The sequence below is a fragment of the Bubalus kerabau genome, chromosome 4, assembly GCF_029407905.1.
Source record: "Bubalus kerabau isolate K-KA32 ecotype Philippines breed swamp buffalo chromosome 4, PCC_UOA_SB_1v2, whole genome shotgun sequence".
NCBI lineage: Eukaryota > Metazoa > Chordata > Mammalia > Artiodactyla > Bovidae > Bubalus > Bubalus kerabau.
This window is the reverse complement of record NC_073627.1, coordinates 90,721,689-90,739,571: the sequence shown is the minus strand read 5'-3', so window position 1 is coordinate 90,739,571 and position 17,883 is coordinate 90,721,689. Positions and strand designations below refer to the sequence as shown.

Sequence of the window (17,883 nt, the reverse complement as noted above, 5' to 3'; positions counted from 1 at the left end):
GCTACACTGAGGCTGTTTTCTGTATCTTCAGAGGGAAAAATAATCTTTATATTTTTAACATCTTCCAAATTTACTAAAAAGGAAAAAAACCCAGCAGAGATCAGAAAGGTCAAAAGGCATAAGTAAGTCACCCCAAACCAGTCACAGTTGAAAACTTTCCAAGATGATGTTGGTTTTTAAGCAGGGGGAGACCCGCCACTTCTGAGATTCCAGCTTCAGTTGAAACTAAAAACTCAATGATGACATAAACAGCTCACAAAGAAGTCCCCAGTTCTAAGATGTGGCCAAAGAGGGGAAACGGCAGATGCTATTTTGGCTCTGTGCAAACTCCTGAGACCCCAGGTGGAAACTGTGAAGTCAGAGAAGCAGTTTGGTATTTAAATCTGTGAGGAGAGGAGTACACAGAATAAAATAGAACAAATATCAGGGAAAAATCAAGATTTCTTGCAGTGTTATTCCCCAAATGCAAGCACTCTGCCTACTAAAGCAGCTGTGAGAAACCCAGACTTTCTTACACTCTTTCATTACCAAAGTGGGTCAGATTTTCCTTTACTCGTGCAATTTCTATCACCTTCAAAAGAGAAAATTCACTCTTTCAAGAAGCAAAGTCCATTAAAGCTTGTTGGGGTTGAGGTTGGGGGGTTGGAGGGGCAGTGTTTCCTTATAAATAAACATTATTAACCTAAACAAAAAAATCTTATATGAGGTTGAGACCTGGTAAGTTGCTTTTCACTCACTCTGCACCTTACTCTTCCCAGCAGGGTTTGGAGTGCTTTGGTAGTTCTAAGACCACCTTGGGCAGCAGAAACTGAATTCCTGCAGAGGTGCCCCCGACAGCATGAGGCCTGGAAGCCCTATACTCCCTGATATGAATCAGGTTTTCCTTCACACTCACGTCACATGGGAAATAAGGATGATCCAGGAGCAACTCACTGTTTCTTTGCATTCCTAGTCCTACTAAACAAACACTCCACACGGCCAGATTCCACACTTTTGGAAACCCTAAAGAGCATGGCCAAGAAGGTGGAGACAAAGGGAGTACCCCCAACCCTGGAGAAGCCCCAGAGTTGGCTTATGAGGCCCCCTGCAGGCCCTCTCCTTGACTCCTTTGTATACATTGTTTGCTGAGCTCATTCTCCAGAATACAAGCAATTAAAAAAAAAAAAAAAACTTTTTTTTTTTTAAAGGGACTTTCCCTGGTGGTCCAGTGGTTAAGAGTCTGCCTTCCAATGCAGGGGACTCGGGTTAAATCCCTGGTCTAGGAAGATCCTACATGCCACAGGGCTTCTAAGTGGGTGTGCCACAACTAAGACCCAATGCAGCCAAATAAATAATTTTTTTAAAAAAGCCATTATAGGCAGACACACTGACTGCAAGCAACAAACTTTTTAAGAAAAAATCAATGGATTCATATTTCTACTAGAAAAAGATTTTATTAAAAAAATCAGAACGGTATATAATAGTACTTCAAGGAATTTTCTTTCAGAGTAATTTACCTGAGCAGTAATATGGAAATATGGAAAACCCTTCCTTTATCAATAAAATTATATAAAAGAACATTTTATTAGACCCAATTACTATGATTATCTACCAAATACTGAACATTTAACCATATGCAGGCTCTAGGCTAAATACTCTACATAATCTCATATAATCTTTTTTTCCATATAATCTTTACCATATCAAGGAACTAAGGCTTAGAAAGGATAAAAATAAATGCAGGTCTGTCTACCCCAATCGTCCTGCATTGCTGTCTCATTGTTTTATGTACATGCTCAATTGCATCCATTTTAAACTGTCAAAACAGGAATTAGGTCTTCCACTTATCTACACAGTACCATGAAACTCAAGCAAAGGTCAGAGCATTAAAAAGCATTTAAATACATGCTGACTGAACTTCAGTTCAGTTGCTCAGTCATGTCCGACTCTTTGCAACCCCATGAATCGCAGCACGCCAGGCCTCTCTGTCTATCACCAACTCCCGGAGTTCACTCAGACGCACGTCCATCAAGTCAGTGATGCCATCCAGCCATCTCATCCTCTGTTGTCCCCTTCTCCTCCTGCCCCCAATCCCTCCCAGTAGCAGAGTCTTTTCCAATGAGTCAACTCTTCACAGGAGGTGGCCAAAGCACTGGAGTTTCAGCTTCAGCATCATTCCTTCCAAAGAAATCCCAGGGCTGATCTCCTTCAGAATGGACTGGTTGGATCTCCTTGCAGTCCAAGGGACTCTCAAGAGTCTTCTCCAACACCACAGTTCAAAAGCATCAATTCTTCTGCGCTCAGCCTTCTTCACAGTCCAACTCTCACATCCATACATGACCACAGGGAAAACCATAGCCTTGACTAGACGGATCTTTGTTGGCAAAGTAATGTCTCTGCTTTTCAATATGCTATCTAGGTTGGTCATAACTTTCCTTCCAAGGAGTAAGCGTCTTTTAATTTCATGGCTGCAGTCACCATCTGCAGTGATTTTGGAGCCCAGAAAAATAAAGTCTGACACTGTTTCCCCATCTATTTCCCATGAAGTGATGGGACCAGATGCCATGATCTTCGTTTTCTGAATGTTGAGCTTTATGCCAACTTTTTCACTCTCCTCTTTTACTTTCATCAAGAGGCTTTTGAGTTCCTCTTCACTTTCTGCCATAAGGGTGGTGTCATCTGCATATCTGAGGTATTGATATTTCTCCCGGCAATCTTGATTCCAGCTTGTGTTTCTTCCAGTCCAGCATTTCTCATGATGTACTCTGCATATAAGTTAAACAAGCAGGGTGACAATATACAGCCTTGACGTAGTCCTTTTCCTATTTGGAACCCATCTGTTGTTCCATGTCCAGTTCTAACTGTTGCTTCCTGATCTGCATACAGATTTCTCAAGAGTCAGGACAGGTGGTCTGGTATTCCCATCTCTTTCAGACTGAACTTCAGTACCAAATAATAGCCCTATCTCATCAAATTCTATAGAATTTCTTAAGGAGGCATTTGAGCCCATGGCCACCGTTTTCTGACGAGGGAGGCAGGGATGGGTACAACCACACATGTGTCTCTTCCTCCCTTTGCACCAGAACCCAAGGACCATGAGTAATTCTAACAACAAATGAACTGAAGAAGACATACCCTTGAGCCTGTGCAGATGCCCCCTCAACTGAGCACAGGAATGAAAACAAAAATGTTTCCGGAAAAGCATTCGCGTCTGTCATATGTACAGAATTAAGTCTTAGATTGTAAGACCTGAGGCTTGGTCAACATCCTTTCTGACTGAAGATAAATTAGTGGAAACTAAAGTCAAAAATAGGATTCATAGGCTAGTGTATATGTATCTTTAATTCAGTACTAACTTTATCTAATGTCATGTGACTATTTATTCAACCCAAACTGACACAGAAAAAAATTTACAAATTTAACAACCAATCCAATTATAAGTGAAGTGAAGTCACTCAGTCATGTCCGACTCTTTGCGACCCCATGGACTGTAGCCTACCAGGCTCCTCTGTCCATGGGATTTTCCAGGCAATAGTACTGGAGTGGATTGCCATTTCCTTCTCCAGGGGATCTTCCCAACCCAGGGACTGAACCCGGGTCTCCTGCATAAATCCAAGACCTAATTATTCCATGTATGCTCTCTTCCCCCAACTTTCCATATTTCCACATTCTTATTAAACAATTTCAAATCTTACCAGTATTAAGGATGGATAAAAAAGAAATGAGAAGGGAAAATGAGGCAAAGACGAGCCACCTTGTTGTTCTAACCAAAGGCAAGCAAAGAGAAGAAAGCCAATAGAGAAAGAGAGATTCGGAACCTTTGTTTCCACTTATCTGTGCTTAGTCACCATGTGCAGTTAAGAGCCAGCTTTATTTTCTTAAACCTTTTTGATGTCTTCAGGCACATTCAAAAGTGCTAAGGGGCCTCTCCTCTAACATCCCCCCTAAATACTTAGGCCTAAAGTTATTAAAATCATCTGTAATAGATAAAATGTAAACAGGACCTAAAGTGAAAAATGGAACATGTGAATGTAATCTAGTGATTTATGGCATTATCCGTTGACTTGTGAGTCTGGCATGGACAACAGGGAGCAGGGCACAGACCGAGTCAAAGGCAAGCCAGCAAGGCGCCCGCCACATTGCTCCCATTAGGGAGCTGGGCAGAGTTTCTCCACCCAGCCAGCCCTCACTGCAGGCAGGGGCATCCGAACATCACAACGGGACCTCCAAACCCGCGATTTATTGCACTCTCCTTGCTCAGAACTCATACAAGCAACCTGGCAACTATATTTTGGCTCCTACTCTTAATTTTTCTATAAGGAAAGTACACTCTGGCCAGCAAAAGCGAGTTTCTAGGCCTCCTCAGCAGATGTGTCTCATTCTAAACTAAGAAATAGGCGTTTTGGTTCGCACACCAGTCTCCCTTGGCCTGGCTAGTGCTAAGGCACGCCCAGGGGTGACGGCTCTACTCTTGGGGTGCTGACAAGCAAGATCCTCCGCCAGCGAGAAGCACTGCCACAGAAAGCAATGCTGTCTCTACGAATCAGACATTTTCCCAGAAACAATCCTGTTCCATCAGCCCGCATCAGACTTCCAACGCCCTCCACCTAGACTGAAAGGTGGCTGCAGAAGCTAACTGCAGGTCCTGCTTGCACACGGTTTAGCTCAAACTGGCTTTCAGATGAGCTAAGATCTGGAGACAACAGTGTCTGTGAAAGTGTGAGGTGCACATGGCCCATTCAGCATGCAAAACGCAGGTGGGCACCCAAATAACTGTACAACAGTAATGGCCAGGCTAGTAGCTTTTGCAGCTTTAGTCCCTCTCACTTTTTGAGAGATTATACTGCCCTCTTGTGGGAAATGGGAAGGTAAAGTTTCACGAAGTTTCCTTTATCCAGGGATACCACGGAAAGAACAAGCCCCTGCTGGGGGCAAGAGCAGACCGTCACCACTCGAATGTGGGCAACGGTAACTGTCACACCTTTTCATTTTTCTACAGAAACAAAGTGCAGACTTCTTAAAAATCAGGAAATATCACATGCTAGCAATCAATTCCTTTTCAGATTTCTTTTATAATGTGGATCATTTTTCAAGTCTTTCTTGAATTTGCTACAATATTGCTCCTCCTTTATGTTTTGGTTTTTTGGTCCCAAGGCATGTGAGATCTTAGCTCCCCAACCAGGGATCAAATCCGCAACCCCCTGCATTGCGAGGCGAAGTCTTAACCACTGGGCTGCCAGCGAAGTCCCAACCAATTCCTTTTTCGAGGGAAATATTTGGCAAGCTCCCCATTTGTGAACCGGGTATTGCACACTCGTTTGTAGAATAGTCTGGTGAGCCTGGAATACAGGCTGGTAGAATCATTAGCACACCAAGGATAGTTAGTATACCGGTGTCAGCACAGCGTGGGGAGCTTGGAACTCAGGGTGCAAGTAGGGAATAGCTGGAAAGGCAGGGTGGGCTCTTGAGTGATAGTTCGTCCTCTACTGATGGACAGCTATCAAAGTCTGAACGAAAGCCACGGCATGACCCAACTTTTAGAAAAACTGCTGTTGGAAATAGCACTGTGACTAGTCCTAGCTACAGCAGAAATGAAGACAGAACCAAGGAGCTCAAGTAAGCACCATCTCCCCACCTCCACCCCAGACACGGCAGGATGCTGTATCCATGGGTGGAATCGTCTTGCTCAGATTTAAGGCTTCCTGAGAGAAGAGCACAGAGTATCAGGACGGCCACAGCTCTGTCTCGGGTATTACCAGATGTCTCCTCTGCCCACAATCAGAACATGAGACCCCCCAGCATGGAGGCCCCACAGGGGAAGTGAAGCCAGTGGTGCTGACCGCGGTCCTGTGGAGGTGAGGGCCTCCGTGAACAAGACCACGAGGCGGCCAGGCAGACCTGGAAAGCACTAAAACCTCCCTGCAAGATTTGACTCACACTTAAGGGGGGCCAGGAGGCAGGCAGGGAAGGGGGGCTGAAGTGAGAGGTCCTGTCCCAAGGGGGACTGAGAGGCAAGGCAGAGCTCCAAACAGAAGACACTTCTTGCTGACGGTGATGAAGGCTGATGAGTGCCGGCATCACGTGTCAAGGCTGGGTCCAAACAACCCTTGCCAAAAAACTCCTGGAAGAACAGACCACATCTTTACCTTGCTTCTTTTAAATCAATGACTGGAAAGATCTGAAAGGCTCAAAACCATGTTTCTTCTCCTTAAAGAAACACATGCCTTTTGTTTTTGAGGTCAGTTCTCCACGAAGGAGCTGTGTGTTTCTTAACGTGCGCTCTGCAGCCCACCTGCATCAGAATCGCGAGGGGTTAGTGTTAAAACTTGCAGATTCCTGGACCTCAGACCCACAGAGTCAAACTATATGGAGGCAGGGCCCAGGAATTCATGTCTTTCAAAGAGCTTTCCAGCAGATTCTTAAGCACACTTAAGCTGGAGAACACTGAAATTTCAAACCTTCGCATGCAGTGGGGAAAGCTGTGTGTCTCTCCAAGGACAATAGTATAAGATTCATTCCTGCAATGAAGCCATCACTGCAAGACTATCAAATCATAATCCGTGGTTTGAGAATGCCTCTAGCCAAGTGATTCTCAACCGGGGCGATTTTACCCCTCACCCTGCCCAGGGAACATGTAGAAATATCTGGAAACAATTTTTATTGTCCCCAGTGGGTTGGTACCACTGGTATCTAGTGGTTAGAGGCCAGGATTCCAGCTAAACATCCAACCATGCACAGGACAGGTCTTCTCCACATCAAAAATGCCAAAATGGGCCACAGCTGAGAAAAGGGAAAGTGTTAGTCGCTCGGTCGTGTCCGACTCTTTGCAATCCCACACACTGTAGCCCTCCAGGCTCCTCTGTCCGTGGGATTCTCCAGGCAAGAATACTGGAGTGGGTAGTCATTCCCTTCTCCAGGGGATCTTCCCAACTCAGGGATCAAACCCACGTCTCGTGCATTGCAGGCAGATTCTTAACTGTCTGAGCCACCAGGGAATCCCTGCTCTAATTTTATTTTCCTATGTTGGTACAGAAATATAAACAAACTAATATGTAGCGAATTCTTTTTTTTTTTAAACTGCCTAACATCTGACACCCTTCCTTTGAGGGATTTCCAATGATGTTTACCTCGTGAGAGGTGTTTCCCACCTCCAGAAACCAAAGAGTAAAACATCCTTCCCAGCCGCCAACTCCACAGAGAGGCCCGAGCACGTGACCACAGCACAGCACATCAGAAACTCCCATCTGGGGACTTGCCGGGTGGTCCAGTAGTTGAGAATCCACCTCACAATGCAGGGGATGCAGGTTCGGTCCCTGGTCAGGGAGCTAAGATCCCAGGTGACACGAGGCAACGGTGCTGCAACTGCTGAGCCCACTGGCTCCAGAGCCCACACGACACAACCAGGGAGTCTGCGCCTGACCACGAAAGATCCCACAACTAAGACCAGACACAGCAAAATGAATAAATAGATATTTTTTAAAAAGAAATAAACCTCAATCTGGAAATGTTAATGTAGAACAAGTGATGCAAAAATAAATAACAAGCGGGGTTAGAGTGAAGAACCTGTTGCCAAGGAGGGCCGGTGGCAGGGCAGGACTGTGTCCCGGGCAGTAGCTACACCAGCAGCATCCTCACCAGGTGGCTGCTGGAGAGGGACTTGGGCTGTGGCTCTGACCCCCTGGCCTCTTTCCCTACCCTCCCGTCTGCCATCCGAGGCTCTTCACTCTTCCCAGTTATTCCGTTTCACTGCACTACAGCTTTTCATTTGATTAAACCTGCTTAAACCAGCCAATGCCCATTTCCATTGCTTCAGCGAGGAATTCTGTATACTAAAACCATTCTAAAAGCTCTTGTTGGTACCAGCAGCATCATTAAAAGAGGATGGAACCACACCAAGTTCCTACACCTCAGGCAGGGACAAGAAGCTTCAGAAGTAAAGGGCAGCAGAACAGAAAACCTCAATCCGCACACGGTGATGACTCCGAGCAGGCACCCAACTGCACCACAGGGATGGAAGACCTGGACCTAGTCTCCAAGGCTTGCTTTATGGTACTGTATTATGTGAGGTTATTTAAGATTCCTCACGTTCCTTTTGGAGAAGAAAGCACCTTAATAAAATCTATTTCTAGACTGAGCAGTGGAAGCGAAACAGGAAGGCTTGAGTCATGCAAGTGTCAGAATTTCAGGAACTGCCATCATTGGCAGCAAAGAGCAAGGAGAGCTTCCAAGCCCACAGCCCGGCTTAGAAAAGGCCTCGAGGTGGTGTGCAGTGGAACGTCACAGGGCAAGAGACGCATGGATCACCCTAGCGCAGGAATAAAACACATCTCAAAAGTCCATCTGCTGGGACTTCCCTGGTGGTCCAGCGGTTAAGAATCCACTTGCCAATGCAGGGGACTCAGGTTCGATCCCTGGCTCAGGAAGATACGCCATGGGGCAACTAAGCACCTGGGCCACAACTACTGAGCCTGTGGCCTTCAACAAGGGAAGCCACTGTAACGAAAAGACCTCGCACCATAACTAGAGAGTAGCCCCAGCCGCTGCAACCAGAAAAAGCCTGCACACAGCAACAAAGACCCAGCACAGTCAAAACAAATTTTTTTAATTCCATATACTGGCTGTTAGACTTGAATACATTTCCCATAGAAATATTGCTTCACGTGGTGGCTAGAGTCCCAGACTAGCCCACATAAGCCTCCTATACATGAACTCCTATATGGGGACATAACCAGGGAAAGTTATGGAAGTGAAGACGAAGCTTCTTTATAAATTACCCAAAGGTTATCAGAGGGCTCTCAGGAAACCAGGGGTACCAAGTACAGAGGCAGGTTCAGCAGGAGCAGTGGCTGAGGACATGAGGCGCAAGCATGCTGCACTGATGCTTTAAGCATTAAATAGAAACGCCTTAACTGTCTTAACTTCCTTGGTTTGCCAGGCACATATGGATCTCAGTTTATTCTTCATATCACATGCACCCATTGTTCTTTCCTCTGCAGTAGTCTTTCAAGTTTAATTGTACCAGAATAAATGCTATTCTCCCCTTCTAGAAATCTGGGTTTTCTGTGCTGAAGGGGACCCTATAGATCCTTTCATCAAAGCTCCTGAATCCTTTCCACAGGACCCCAACAGGTACACACCCAGCTCAGAGGCCAAAGACTGCCCCTTCAAGTCCCTATGGTTCTAACTGCTGCAAAATTCTTCTTTCTTTGTACTGACCCCAGTTCAGCTTTCCTGAAGTGACCACTCAGTGATCTTAAGTCTGCCCTCCGAACAACCCAGAACAAGCCTAAATGACTATCCATCCACTGATCTTGTCCAGTTCAAGTTCTCTCACTTCCAGAATACACTCCCCATAACCTGACCTTCGTGATCACTTATTGGTATTATTTAAAAAATACAGTGCCCAAATGGACAAGCAGCCTTCCACTGAGGTCTGATCAAGCCCAAGTCCAAGGACATAATTATATCTGCTGACCTGCACACCCTACTGCCATTCGATTTGAAACAAAATTAATGTTTCTTATCAGTGACATCACACCATTAAGATCATACTAAATGTGGAACTTCCCTGGAGGTCCAGTGGCTAAGACTCTGCGCTCCCAGTGCAGGGGGCCCTGGTTTCATCCCTCGTCAGGGAACTAGATCCCACATGTCACAACTAAGAGTCCCCATGCCACAACCTGAGATCCCCAATGCCGCAATGAAGATCGAAGATCCCATGTGCTGCGATTAAGACCCAGCATAGCCAAACAAATAAATAGTTTTTAAAGGATCATATTAAATTGTGGTTAAGCAAAACCCCCAAGACCTTTTCACAAACTATGGCCAAGATAAATGTCTCCCATGATGAATACATAGAACTGATTTTTCATCCCAACTGTAGACCTTCATGTTTACTCTTGTTAAGTCTCAGCTTGGTTTTGGGCCCTGCATTCCAGCCTGTCAAGATAAGTTTGAATCTTGATTCTGTCGTCTATCCCTTGCTCTCTTCTTCTCATTTTGTGTTTTCAGTACATTTGATAAGGATGACTTCTATGTCTTCATCCAAGTTTTGATAAAAATGTTGGACAGAGCTAATGACAGAGTCCTGTGCCATGGTGCTAGTGATACTGTTCCAAGCAGCCAAAAAGCCATCAGTCAGCACTCTAATGGGCCTGCTTGTTCAATGAGCTAGGAATCCACTTCATTATACTATCGTCTAATCCATCTTTCACCAACTTTATCTACAAGGATAACTTGACAAGAGGCCAATCATTTGTCCTAATCATTTTTTTCCTTCCCCTTCCTCTAACTGCTCAGTTTAGATCATGTAACTCCCACAACTCAACTTACTGGACCAAGGACCAAACTGAACTGACCCTGGATGCCAGAGGAACCCGGTCATAGGCTGATCCAACCAGGCCCTCTTCCCCTTGAAACGTGGAGACTGAACTCCACTGAACTCTTGGTAGCCTCTTTGGCTAACAAAAATGGTAAGCAATGCAAAGTTAGGGCTAGGCACCTACGCACGCATCAGACATACTGCCAAGACCAAACATCATGAGGCCTGAGAAGGACACTCACTCATTCTAAGCGGCTCCTCAGGAAGTGCTGGCGAAGTCTAGAGGACAGCCGTCCTCCCTCAGCTCTGTGGCACATCTCCACTTCCCCTCACTTCTCCAAGATCACCAACAGAGGCACCAGGAGACCTCTGCACACACCTTCAGAACCCCGAGACGTAAAGTCTCTGGGCCTAGGAAAAAAAGCTATTATGGACAATAGGGGCTACTTCATGGTCTGATGATCGCTAACTTTATTTTAGTTTCATTGTGGTGAGTGTGGTAACACTTAACATGAGCACTACCCCTCTAATTTTCAGTGCACAGTACAGTGTTGGTGACTCCAGGGACAATGCCGCCCAGCAAACCTCGCCAAGTTCTTCATCTCACACAACTGAGCTATGCGTGTTGACAGTAAACTCCCCACCTCCCCTTCCCTCACCCCCTGGCAACCATCATTCCACCCTGATTCTATGAATCCAACTATTTTAGACAAAAGGATGAGTACAATCACATTTGTCTTTCTATGACTACCTTATTTTACTTAGCATAACATCCTTGAAGTTCGTCCGTGTTGTCACATATTATAGCATTTCCTCATTTTTTTAAACTAAAGAATATTTTACTGTGTGTATATGCAACATATTCTTTATCCATTCATCCATCAGTGACATTTAGGCTGCTTCCACACCTTGGCTATTGTGAATAATGCTGCAACAAACAAGAGGGTGCTGAGAGCTCTTCGAGAGCCTGATATCAACTTTTTCGGATTAAAACCTAGAACTGGGATTGATGGATCATACAAGTAGCTCTACTTTTGCTTTTTTGGGAGCCCACCATACTGTTTTCCATGATGGCTGCACCATCTTGCATGCCCACCACCAACATGAAAAGGCAGCCTACAGAATGGGATCACATATGTCCAATGTTAAATTCCAAAACATCTAAGGAACTCATATAACTCAATAGCAAAAAGAAAAATTTGATTTTAAAATGGGCCTAGGACTTGAACTGACATAGGCTTATGGAAAAAATGTCCGCTACAAAACCATCAGGGAAATGCTCAAAGCTACAACAAGATACCCCCTGCACACTGTTATCAACAAACAAAACTGATGATCACTGACTTGGAGAAGTCCCAAGATGTTAACGGACCTGAACAACTTCACAAACCTCGTCATTAATCAAAACCAGGACTAGAATCCAAAGACACTGCCTCACTGTCTCTAATTCTTTCCCTGTCGCCATCCACTGCCCTCCCATTTGAAGCAGGAGACAAAACAAACCAGGGATTCGATCAGTTCTTTGCTTTTCATCTTGAGTTCTTGTTCTCAGATATTATAGGCTTTATTTGGAAAACACAGTTAAAGTATACTTGAAGGAGAAAATGGACAATTGAAGGGGAAAAGTTTTGGTTTTTTTAAAAATGATACCATTTTTTAAATTAACTGACCGGGTACAAGCAGAAATTTAAGGTATTCCTTATCTTACAACTTAATTTGATTAAGCATGAGGGACTTGGAACTTTCCTGGTGATCCAGTGGTTGGGAATCCACCAATCCTAGGGACACGGGTTTGATCCCTGGTCTGGGAATATCCCATGGGCCATGGAGCAACTGAGCCTGGGCTGCAACCCCTGAGCCCAGGTGCCTAGGGCCCGTGCTCTGCAAGAAGACCACCACTGCAGCGGCTTCTGCCAGAGGCCGAAGGCCCTGCCTGTGCTCCACGAGGAGGAGCGGCCCCCTCACCGCAACTGGAGAAAGCTGGCGCATGGCATCGGGCCCAGCACAGCCAGGAAATAAAGAAAAGAATGCGGGACTTCTGGATACCTGGATGTCTAAACTACGTGGATAGATTTGGCTACGTGGTTAACTTGACAGCCATTTAGAAACACTGTCATTTCCTTTTAGAGACACAATCACAGATGCTTTAAAGTTATTCTGAACCAGCCCATAAAGAAAATTCCAGAATAGAACGGAAGAGAATGTTATATGATAAGGATGCCTTTAATGCCCGGGTCATTGAATTTAAGGCTTGGAAAGCCCTAAACCGAACAGAAACTTAAAGTTTGTTACTGTCAGTGGGAACTTGAGAAATACAGTCATTGCTGGACTCAGTGTAGATAGACAGTCTTGCAAGGGCTGAGAGCCTCCCAGCTATGTCAAGGGTAGTTTCGATCTTTGCAGACGATCCCCTATCCTCCACATTTAATGGAGTTCCCCAAGCACTTCAGCACATCACTCTGCTTTCATTCTCTGCAGAGTATTTAACTACCTACCAGTTAATAAGGGCTTCCCAGGTGGCTCAGTAGTAAAGAACCCGCTTGCCAATGCAGGAGACATAGGTTCAATCCCCAGGTCGAGAAGATCCCCTGGAGAAGGAAATAGCAACCCGCTCCAGTATTCTTGCCTGACAAATCCCAAGGACCGAGGAGCCTAGTGGGCTACAGTCCACGGAGTTGCAAAGAGTCAGACACGACTGAGCAACTAAACAACAGCCAGTTAATAAACAAAATTAACACTCTCTCCTAGAGTGCAAGCTCTCCATGAGAGAGGAGATCTTGTTCACACACCTCAGAGCCTCACAACCTAGCACACAGACCAGCATCTTCTTTATATGTATAGAATAACACTTATCTGCGCTCTTTGCAATATATGCCAGGCCTTGTTCTATTTGCTGAATAAAGGCACAATCCTCACAAAAACCCTCTGAGGTAGGCTCTGTTGTCATCTGCATTTTTTTTCTGGCCAAACCATGCAGCATGTGGGATCTTAGTTCCCTGACCAGGGATGTAACCCAGGTCCCCTGCATTGGGAGAGCAGAGTCTTACCCTATCGTCACCTGCATTTTGCAGATGCGGACACTGTAGCACACAGGAGGAGACTATGCTGTCAGATGGCTCGACAAGACGCCGCGGGTGAGCAGAAAGGCTGGGAATTGAACCCACGGGGTCTGGCTTCACAATCTCTGCCAAGTCCTGCACCCAGCTGGCTCTCATAGTAAATCATCAGTAAGTTATCTGTTGAATTTCAAAAAATGCCAAGAATGAAACAGAGACTATATACTTTAAAAATATATATTAAGAACTATAAATCCATTCAGATCTAACTGAATAACAGGTTTAAGTTAGGCCTGATTCAGATACTGGATGTTTATTTTAACAGAAAAAAGAGGAAAATGCTGCTCCTTTAAGTACTTCTTTGGGGGAGAAGAGTGTTTTATCTGTTATTTGCCTGTTCCAATCCATCAACGGCTCTCTCTGCCCTGAGAGCTCACGTTCTGAGGCCCTGACAGGCCCCCGAGTGCTCAGTGTGGGTGTGATGTCTCCACATCTTTGTCTAGGCTCCTGGTGTAGACATCCCCCCACCACCATAACATTTTCCTTCAGAGCTCGTCATACCACGCCAGGCCTGTTCAGCACAGTTTTCACCCCTGTCTTCCACTTGCTCAGGCTTCCCTGATAGCTCAGTGGTAAAGAATCTGCCTGCAACGCCGGAGACACAGGAGGCTCCGGTTCGCTCTCTGGGTTGGGAAGATCCCCTGGAGGAGGAAATGGCAACCCACTCCAGTATTCTTGCCTGGAGAATCCCATGGACAGAGGAGCCTGGTGGGCTACAGTCCACGGGGTCACAAAGAGTCAGACACGACTGAGCACATTCCACGTGCACAAGCTTCCACAGCTACAAAGCAGCAGAGTCAGGGTTCACAACCAGGCACCCTGACTCTGGCACCGACTCTCCTGACCACCCCAGGAAAGCAATTCCCCTCCTAGAGCACGCCCTCCCAGTGGTCCGTGCCACCTCTGCAGCCCTGCGTCACTCATTTCATTCATCCTGTGCATTTGTAGCTTAGCTACTCCCACCCCTCCCCCCACCAGACACTTCATTTCCTCAAATGAACCTTCCCATCTGAAGGCCAGTCTGAAATATTTGTTATCGATGGAGGGAACAGTGTTTAAAACTATCCAGGGCAGGATGGAATTGGAGCACACTTTCTCTAAACTCATCCACTTAGAAACTCTAAGACTAAGTAGATCATTTTAACTACTGTAATTTGAATTACCACAAAGTTGTACTCTGCAATTTCCTAATATCTAAAATTTGACTAATAATACATATTGACTTATACTCTTTTTATAAGATTAAAGGTATTTACGAACAAACACTAATTCCCATATCACAAAAATACCATTATTTTTAAACAGGATATAACATTTGAGTGCATAAGTTTACAACAAAAATAATTCAATGTTAAAGTGAAAGGTTCCCCACCCCCCCACTTGGCTTCTCTATCTGGATTCTGTTAAAGATAAAAAGCCACCAGCAAGCATCTATTAAAAGCTGCTCTTTGTCTTTTTTTCTTAATAAGAATTTATGAAGTCAATTTTATTTAAATTAAAAACAAGAATTCTTCTTGAAACATGTAATATCAAACCAACTCCTCGATTTTTTTTCCCCCTTCCTCTTAATTTGTAACAGAGACTCTAAGAAAATAAAATCTAAGGTTAAGGAAATTTCCACCGATGTGAAGAAAATATTTTCCAAAATTAAAATAACAAGTTCCTCCCTGGTTAACATAACTGATTTAAGTTGCAGATACATGGCTGCCCCTGAGATCACCTTCCTCCCCAGCCCCGTGCAAGGGCCAAATCCACATCCTTTTCAGCAATTTGCAAGTCCTCTATGGGACTACCTTTTTTATGAAATGCTGCGCATACTACCAATGCTACATAAATATTTCATGATACATTACCCAGGCCTGGAATTTCCTGCAAGATTGCATGAAGTCTTTAAAACAGTGCGCTGCAAGTCATAAAATAATCAGATATAAAAGTAAGCTGGATCAATCCCTTGATTAACCACAATTTTTTTTAACAAGAATTTCAGAAAAAATAGTGTTACTACAACTTAATCTCAGGAGAGAGATTTGCTATTTATATTACTTTACTAAAAGGCTTTTAGAATTATACTTTATTTTTTAACATTAGGTAATATTTCTCAACTGGACAGGAGCCCTCCCATTATCATCTACAGTCAAAAATGACCCAGTATGACTTGAAGGCAGACAGCAGACTGAATTGTAACATCTAGCAGTCTGATACACAGTAAAAGATGAATAAAATTTAATTGTTGACCTAATTGTCCCTTAATCTTAATAAAATATGTTCTCGGATATTAAAATTAATGCTTCAAATTCCTTGTCTGTAAAATAAAAGCTGGGAACCATTAAGATCCCTTCTAGCTTTAAAAAGCTGATTAACAATTTATTTTATCCTCAGCCCTTCCCCCCCAGCCCCCCTGCCCCAGTTGCAAATTTAGTCATCTGGGATAAGAATAGCTCTGTAAACAGAAAACACCCCCAGGGAAAATGAAGGCTAAGATCAAGGAATCGAATTTCCAAACTAAGCAACGTTCCCCATGTTGCAAGACAAAGGTAATAATATATGAGAAAATGGTTTTAAAATTTTTTAATTTTCAAAACACTAGAGAAATGGTGGTCCAATATTGAAGACTATGAAAGTTTGGCATTTTTTTCAGGAACAGGAAGGGCTGGACATTCAGACAACCTCAGTATGTACAAAAGCAGGGTCTCTACACGCGAACGCTCAGACACTTCAAAGTAGCTGTTGTGTCAACAAAAGTGATGAGATGGTTAGAAACAATTTTTAAATGCTTACCTTGCTGTATTTCTACATCTCATGAATATGTTTGGTTATCTGGCATTGACTGTATTGAAAATGAAATTATAACACTTTATGGTAATAAACCAATTGCCAGATTTTTGGTTGCCAGATTTTGGGGTACTGTTGTGGACAGAAAGCCTTGGGCTCAATTCAGGAAAATGCGTCTGGTTTTTTAAAACCAGCAAAGCTCTTTAAAAAGTTTCATGAGGGGTTGAAGTCTCCAGATTTAAATACCTGCAACACCCCCTGGATCATCGAAAAAGCATGAGAGTTCCCGAAAAACATCTACTTCTGCTTTATTGACTACGCCACAGCCTTTGACTGTGTGGATCACAACAAACTACGGAAAATTCTTCAAGAGATGAGAATACCAGACCATCTGACCTACCTCCTGAGAAATCTGTATGCAGGTCAAGAAGCAACAGTTAGAACTGGACATGGAACAACAGACTGGTTCCAAATCGGGAAAGGAATAAGACAAGGGTGTATATTGTCACCCTATTTAACTTATATGCAGAGTACATCATGAGAAATGCTGGACTGGATGAAGCACAAGCTGGAATCAAGATTGCCAGGAGAAATATCAATAATCTCAGATACACAAATGACACCACCCTTATGGCAGAAAAGAGAAGAAAACTAAAGGGCCTCTTGATGAAAGTGAAAGAGGCGAATAAAAAAGTTGGCTAAAACTCAACATTCAGAAAACTAAGATCATGGCATCTGGTCCCATCACTTCATGGAAAATAGACGGGGAAACAATGGAAACACTGAGAGACTATTTTTATGGGCTCCAAAATCACTGCAGATGGTAACTGAAACCATGAAATTAAAAGATGCTTGCTCCTTGGAAGGAAAGTTATGACTGGCCTAGGCAGCATATTAGAAAGCAGAGACATTACTTTGCCAACAAAGGTCCATTTAGTCAAAGCGATGGTTTTTTCAGTAGTCATGTAGGGATGTGAGAGTTGGACTATAAGGAAAGCTGAATGCCAAAGAACTGATGCTTTTGAACTGTGGTGTTGGAGAAGACTCGTGAGAGTCCCTTGGACTGCAAGGAGATCCAACCAGTCCATTCTAAAGGAGATCAGTCCTGAATATTCATTGGAAGGATTGATGCTGAAGCTGAAACTCCAATACTTTGGCCACCCGATGCGAAGGACTGACTCACTGGAAAAGATCCTGATGCTGGAAAAGATAGAACATGGGAGGAGAAGGGGATGACAGAGGATGAGATGGTTGGATGGCATCACTGACTCGATGGCATCACTGACTCGATGGACATGAGTTTGAGCAGGCTCTGGGAGTTGGTGATGGACAGGAAAGCCTGGTGTGCTGCAGTCCATGGGGCCACAAAGAGTCGGACATGAATGAGCAACTGAACTGAACACCTTCTCTTTGTCATCTGTGATCTACCCCTCAAGGTATACCACTTCCTGAGCTCTGCTGGGTCCTAACTGTAACCGCCCATTTTAGAAAACTTAAGGTAAATATATTTTTAAAAAAAGAAAAGAAAAACTCAGAACAAGGTATTGTTTTCCTTTTAGGCTGATCTGGCAGTGAGTTGGTCAGGAGAAGGCTGCCATCTTGTGGCCAAAAGGAAGAACTGTCTCCAAGAGTTCTATTCCTCCAGCCTGCGGCAGCAGCTCCCACAAAAGAAGCCTACCTATCCAGGGAGGAAGT

General features: G+C 44.2%; 1 protein-coding gene across 1 annotated transcript in view; it reads right to left on the bottom strand.

Annotated features, from left to right (window-relative positions):
- Positions 1-17,883, bottom strand: part of SAXO1 (stabilizer of axonemal microtubules 1) — a 110,389-nt gene that overhangs the window by 86,389 nt on the left and 6,117 nt on the right. The window lies entirely within an intron of this gene.